Source organism: Protopterus annectens, chromosome 10.part0 (genome assembly GCF_019279795.1).
Source record: "Protopterus annectens isolate FY-2018-M chromosome 10.part0, PAN1.0, whole genome shotgun sequence".
NCBI classification, from domain to species: domain Eukaryota; kingdom Metazoa; phylum Chordata; order Ceratodontiformes; family Protopteridae; genus Protopterus; species Protopterus annectens.
In genome coordinates, this window is record NC_056744.1 from 216,886,117 (window position 1) to 216,894,159 (window position 8,043).

An 8,043-nucleotide genomic window follows, 5' to 3' on the forward strand; every position below is an offset into this window, starting at 1 on the left:
GAACTGACAGTCAAGACGAGAAGAAAAATACTTGCAACACACCACCAGTCTCACATAGACCTACTAAACCAACACCGGCAAATAACACACATAAATACATGAAAACATACCCGGAGGCTCTAAATAAAAATCTGCAAAAGCAACAGGGACCTCCAAAGCAGACACCCAAGCAACCTCCACACCCCATCACAAACCATGAAACACATACTTCACATAATCAGTGTGCCACGCAATCACAGCCCTTAAGGCAAAATAACATACCCAAACACACTAGTAATAGGTGACTCTATAGTCAGGCACACTGATGTCCCATTAACTAGGCTGGATAAGGAGAAGGTTACAGTTAGCTGCCTGTCGGGTGCCAGGATCCGACACATAAACCAAGCACTCAGGTCACTCCAGAACAAGTACAAACACGACAATGTCATTGTCCATGTTGGTGTAAATGACCTGAGATGTACCTCCCTGGACTACATGAAAAGAGACATGGAAGAGCTCTCTGATCACGTAGCCCAGGCCAGTATGACCCTGACCCTGGGTAGTATCTTGCCCTCACCAAGAATGATGCCACAGTATAAAGAAAAATTTACCAATTTCAACAATTGGTTAAGTTTCTGGTGTCATTCAAAGGGGATCCAGTATCTGTCCACTTGGGATGACATGCTTGATAAGCCATGTTTCTTCGCAAGAGATGGCTTGCACCTGTCACCCTTAGGCTTTCGAATACTGGCCAAGGCTTTTGCCGCCCCCCATAGTGGCTTTTTTAGACAAGGCTCAAAAGACAAACCCACCACCATAAATAGCACAATTAACCAAAAACTGAGGGTAATGCTACTCAAAGCCAGAAGTCTAAACCTCAAAATGCATGCACTCGAGGCATTCCTCAGTATGGAGAACATTGATATCTGTGCAGTAACAGAAACCTGGTTTAAGGCTCCAGAGAGCACCCCAGCACTACCAGGCAATAACTCATACCATACTTTCCTGCCACAGAACCTGGACCGAAACACAAAAGGTGGGGGTGTATCCATATTCATCAAGGATACCCACACCTCCAGGTTAGTGGCACAGCACAATGCCTCAGAGATCATCCATGTGCAACTAACAACTGGCAAAACTGCAATTCAAATTATAGCTTGCTACAGATCACCCACCATGACCCAGGATCCCCATTTCGTGTTTCTGGAGACACTGGAAAATATGAAGGTCCTACCAAACACCCTAATATTGGGTGATTTCAATTACCCAAACATTAACTGGAAGAACTACTCAAGTACTAACTCCCTTGCCCAGCGTTTCCTAGACTTTATAAACTCAAACGCCCTGGATCAACTAGTCAACACCCCCAACAGAGGTGACAACATATTGGACCTGGTCATCACCAACATGTTCGACCAGTGTTCTACGCCGGAGGTCAAACCCTCGCTGGTTAGATCAGACCATAGACTAATCACGCTGGATGTCCACATTATGCCCCCCACCCCCAATCAAGGAAACCACCGTGAAAAACTTTTCAAAAGCAAACTTCACATTACTTAAGACTGAGGTGGAAAGGTTCACAGCCCCCATGCTAAAGGACAATTCTGTCCAAGCTGCTGAATCCCTTACAAAGGCACTCTATGAGCACCTGCAAGAATGCATGGATCGTGCTATCCCAAGCAAAACCAGGACTCACTCCTCCAAGAAAAGGAAACCAGTCTGGTGGACCCCTGCCATAAACAAGCTATACAATAGAAGGAGGAAACTAGTGCAGAAAAGAGTAAAATCCCAAGAAGGAAAGGCATCCCTGATTAGTATCAGCAAGAAACTACGATCTGTCATAAAATCATCCAAGGCTAACTTTGAAACTTGCCAAGGATTCCAAAGATAACAACAAAGCGTTCTTTAGCTATGTCAAAAACTAAGTGGAGACTCTCAGATCTGCTCTGAGTTAGTGCAGAATGGCACAAAATACACTGAACCGACTGATATTGCCAACATTCTGGCAGACAGGTTTAGTGCAAACTTCACCCCCTCTCACAAAAATACAGCTTCAATGGGACCAGATGGTGTCCCAGGCTGTGTAGTACACAAGCTTCAAAATGAACTAACCCCTCACCTAAACACACAGTTCAAACTCGGCCTCTCTACAGGCTACATACCCATAGAGTGGCGCACAGCAACAGTTATCCCGCTCCACAGAGGTGGAGTCACAACAGACCCTGGGAACTATCACCTATAAGCCTGACTAGCCTGGTCTGCTAGGATATGGAGAGCATCATAATAGAATTCATTAACAGAGACATTGGGAACCTTCAAACATTGGACCCTACCCAGTTTGGCTTTGTTAAGGGCAGATCATGCCTCCTAAACCTGGTGGACTTCTTTGAGACAGTTACCAAGGCTTTAGATGAGGGAAAGGAGGTCCACACAGCCTACTTAGACCTCGCAGAGGCTTTCGACACCATTCCCTATTTTGGTATTATAGACAAGCTCACCAGCCTGAATATAAACCCCCTACATCACAAGATGGGTTGCCAATTGGCTCACGGATAGAACCCACATGGTGAGAGTTGCAGGCTCTAGGATTGACTCTAAACCAGTTACAAGTGGCATCCCCAGGAACCCAGGGCTCAGTCCTGGGACCCCTCCTTTTCTGTATATACTTCTCAGAGGTACAGGCAAGTACAGGAGGACTATGGCTGACCAAGTTCACAGACGACTGCAAATTGGGGGCCATAATTGACTCTCCAGCTGATACAGACATCCTCCAGAAGGGTCTCACTGAGATGGATACCTGGTGTCAAAATCATGGCCTCAACCTAAATGCCAAAAAGTGCATAGTCATCCCCTTTGGAAAAAAACAAAGTACCCACGAACTACCACATACGTGGTAGTCCCCTAAATACAGAAAATGTAATAAGGGATCTGAGGACCCAAGTAGATAGTAATCTCTACTTTGATAATCATATTGCCAAGGTGGTTAGAAAATCCTTCTATGTGGCCCACCTAATCACAAAAGGGTTTGCATCTAGAACAAAAGAGGTTATTGTGCCCCTCTACTCATCACTCAACAGACCCATCATAGAGTACAACGCCCCATTTGGGATGTACCTTACAAGACACCTGCAAAGCTGGAAAGACCACAAAAGTACCTTACCAAAAGGATTACTGGCCACAAACATATGCCCTATGCAGCCCAACTGAAGAAACTCCAGCTGTACTCAGTTGCATACCGCTTACTCAGAGGTGATCTCTGCCTGACATACAAGGCCATGTCCAACCCAGAATTGATGGACTGGCTCCACCTAAAAAAAAAAAAAACAAATCCCCAAGAGCCACACACTCTAGGGATCTAAACCTCACCACAACGATAAATAGGATGTGCTGGAGGAATAGATTCCTGTCCCAGAGACTCCCCATGCTTTGGAACAAGATTCCAGTCTACATTAGGCAGAGCCCCTCACTAACACTCTTCAAGAGAAACCTTGATGAGTGGATGGGAAACAGAAAATCTTCCCCGGGGATCACTGCAGTGGCTTTGCTGGACAGAGGCACAGGGAACTAATGGCTCTACTGGACAGAGGCACAGGAAACTAATCTAAGGGGGCGGTGAAGCCAACACAATCTGGCTAGGCTTATAGATGCCCTCGGGCAGATAGCCTAGTACTTACCTATGAACCTATAAACAAGTATGCAAAACAGACATTTTCGGTAGGTTCACAAGTGCAGTCTGATAATACGCATCAGTAATAAGGTAGCATAACAGAATATTTGATAACAGCTTTTGAGTACTATTACACTACAATGTGTGGTTGAAACCAAAGTATAGGTTTGAACCTTTTCACCAAATATGCAACTCCCCTACTCAATTTATTACACTATTCTATCAGTAGCCTGATTAAATTGTAACTGTTATTCTAAGCCTTTTGGTTTAAGCACTTGGGCTTCAAACCAGTTGTTTTATATTAAGAAGGTTCGTGGGCTGCATTGTTGTGGCAGGACAGGTAGCTTACATCCTTCTAAATTGGGAATTGCTGATTGAAGGCTCAGTGTCTGTTATTCTAAAAGTGCATTAGTTCTGGATTAAGCACTTTGGCATTGTCGCCTCACAGTAAGATGTTGTCCTGTTCGATTCTCAGCTAGAGCGTCTTCTGTGTGGAGACATGCGTGAATGGGCGAACCTTCGTTGAAGGTTGTGCGTCAGGACCGGCAACTCGGCACATAAAAATCTACTGCCAATCATTACCAGACCGGAGTTCTGCTGTGGCGACCCCTAACCGGGAAAAGCCGAAAGACACAACATTCTATCAGGCCTTCTATTCCTGGCCTACAATGCCTCTGACCACCATTATGTCCACATTAATCTCCATCACCCTCAAGCTCAAACTCTTGCCAATCAACAACCTCCTCCCAAACCTTATAGCTACATCTGCCCAAAGCTATACAATACTTTCTACTGTTTTCTCTATACTTTTAGACATACAAAAACTTCATACACTCAGCTGCCCACTTTCAAATACTGTCAGTCCATCACCGAACTAAAAAACCTTCTACTACACTCCCTTAGACATATCAAACTACTAGCTGTCATCCATCCCAACCCAGGTCCCAAATGATACCTCTAACTCAACCACACCTCACAAACTCTAATTTATACTCTTCTAACCAAACTCCCTCTAGGTCAAAGGTACATACCTATATACCTACTAGCTCCAAATCTGACCTTCTAATAACCAGCCTCTACCTTAGAAGCCTTGTAAATAAAATGAGTGAATTTCAAGCTGTCCTTGCCACATACTCTCCTGACATAGCTGTCATTACAGAGACCTGGTTAAAACCTCACATCAAGGACTCTGAAATTTATTTTCAGCAGCTATAACATTATAAGACAAGACAGACTAAACAAAAGAGGAGGAGGTGTGGCAGTTATGTTTAAAGACTCTATAACACTCGATAAGTTAAACTGTACACCTTCAGACATCCCCAATGCAGAGATTGTTATCACCCGCCTTCTACTAAATCCTCACAAAACCATAATTATCATAGCCTCATACCTGTCCCCCGGCAGCAACCTTCCCAGCATTGAACTTCTCCTATCATGGTCTACCTACACATTTAATCAAAAAACTATCATCCTAGGTGACTTTAACTTCAACTGGCTCTCCTGCTCCTCAGACTCCCCTACTAATTTTATTAACTTGTACAATTTCTCACAAGTTATAAACTGTCCCACTCACACTGACAAACACTCTAAAAAGGAGACACTTCTGGACTGGATATTAACTAACAAGCCAATCCTGAGTGACCAAGCTGGCTGCCTTCCTATCAATCTTAGTAACCATGCCCCTACATTTCTACTTATAAAAAAATTCAAACTCAGTCTGAAAATCCCTTCAAATGCATCTGCAGTAAGAAACGTTTCTCACCTGAATCTATTACTAAAACATTGTGATTGGTCCCCGTTAAAAAGCCTAAACCTAGACCTTGCAGTTGAATTTTTTAACAACAAATTTTTTGAAATACTAAATAGCCTAGCCCCCACCAGGAAAATATGCCCGAAATCTAAACAACTACCATGGCTTTCCTATGATGCTAAACAACTTATTAAACAAAGGGACAGAGCCAGGGTCCTATACCTATCCACCAAAAACAAATCCAACCTCACCTCTTAGCAGATAAAAAACACTACTTCCAAACTTCTCAACAAAAGTTCCTACACAACCCCAAAAATTCTGGAAACAGTTAACTTTCTCTTCACCCCTGGTAAATCCCCCAACCCCGGTCCTTCCACAGCCAATACCTACATACCCTTAGCCTTGCAGTTCAACTCACATTTTATTAACTCCATTTCCTCACTCCTTGACAACCACAAACAACAGCCTCTCACACTCCCCTCCATTGGCTCAAATTCCACTAACGCCTTCTCCTTTAAACCAGTTCAAGCATCCTACATTAAAAAGCTCCTAAGTAAACTAAAACCTTGCTGCCTGGCTGCTGATCATCTACCAAACAAATTCCTAAAATTGCTGCTCCATCTATTGCCTATCCTAGCTCTATATTAATCAATCACTCAGTCTCCGAACAATATGTGCCCTTTCTCCGGAAAGTCACCCACATCATCCCCCTCCACAAAGGTGGTCCCTGTAGAGACATCTCTAACTACCGCCCCATAGCTATCCTCCCACCCATAGCCAAAATCCTTGAGAAATGTATTCACCTACAACTCCTCAACCACCTTACCTCTAACAACCTTCTATCCAATGCACAGCGCAGCTTTAGACCTCAGTACAGCATAAACACAGCCTTGTTATCCTTTCACCAGTACTATCCACCACCTTATGAACAATGGACAGCTAATCTCTGCAATTTTCCTGGACATGCCTTTGACACCATTTTCCACCACGTACTACTTAATAAACTCGCTACATACAATCTCAGTCCAGCATCCCTGACATGGTTTCTCATTTATCTATCAAACCATCAACAAGCTACTAAATGGGAGAACAAACTCACCCCACTATTGCCAGTACCCACTGGTGTACTCCAAGGTTCAATACTTGGCCCTCTATCATATTTCCTAATAACCTTAATACAGCAACCCAACTTGCCTCCATCATACAATACACAGATGATATATCTCTTATCTGCTCTGTCCCTTCCCCACAAAAACTAGAAGAAAATTGAAATTGTCCTATCCACCCACCAACACATTCTAAACCCAAACAAGAATAAATTAATAATCTTTACAAACAAAACTACCAAGTCCAACTACCTACCCCTCTCTACGCACTCCTTAAATGGCACCAAAACCAAACCTACTAACTAGGCCAAATTCCTAGGAATTACAATAGATGACCATCTCAAATTTGATATTCACATTTCCCTAACTATCAAAAAAGCCAATTCTAAACTCGGTGCTCTTTATAGAGCTAAATCCTACCTAACACCTCAAGCCAGGCTAGCCACAGCTAGATCACAACTTCTCTCTACACTTCTCTGCTGCTCTCACATATTCATCAATTTGTGCAAAGCCAATCTGCATTACCTTGAATCCTGCTACAACAAAATTGCAAAGTTTGCCATTAATCATCCCCATAAAGCCCACCATTGTTCCGTTCTTCTACAACTTAACTGGCTAGAACTTCCAAACCTGCTAACCTTAAACCAACTTACCCTCACCCACAAAATCATCCATAACCCCCACAGCTGCCCCGCAATTTCTACCCTTCTCCAACTACAGGTACACTGCAGGTCCCTTAGACCTTCCAGCAGGCCGCTGCTCAAAATAACACAATCACATAACTACCATGGAGACTCCCTCCACTCTAATAAAATAGCTAAGAGCCGGAATGCTCTTCCCCTAAACATACAATACACCCCCTGCTACTCTTTATTTAAAATAAAAATAAAAGAATATCTTAAAAGCAACTGGTTTTGCCCCAGTAGCCCCCAGGATAACTCTTCTATATTTCCTCTCATATGCTCATTTCACCTTTTCAGCTCAATTGCTATTTTTTATTTTTTTATTCAGTATTACAACTGATTTTTCCTCCCTGCTTATTGCACTGTAAATTTTCAGTATTCCAACATTTCAATGTATTAACATTTTATATCACTGTATATACATGCCTTGTCAGTTAGGTCTGCTATTTGCCTGTTTCTGTCTTTCTGTTTTTACTAAGTTATCTAGATCCCTGTGGTTTCCATTTCTAATTTTGTAGCTATAATGTAAGAATATTATCTAGTCTTTTGTTTATTACATATAATTTGTATTGTATTTTTTATTCTTTCTGATGTAATTTCTGTATTTTTTATCTGTCTTGTTTTTTTCTCCCCAGGTCTCCGCTGATAATGGCCTACCAGCCCAGTCGGACACTATCCGCTAAACAAATGTAAAATAAAATAAATAAATAGGTTTGCCTGAAGTAGATTTAAATTAGGAATTGGTACAGTGCAACAAGAAAAGTGGCAGAGAGTGTCAGTCAGATTACCAACAAGTAACAACTTCAACTATGAAGTCCAAAGGATGGTTAAAATGTATTACTGTATGGTTATTAAATT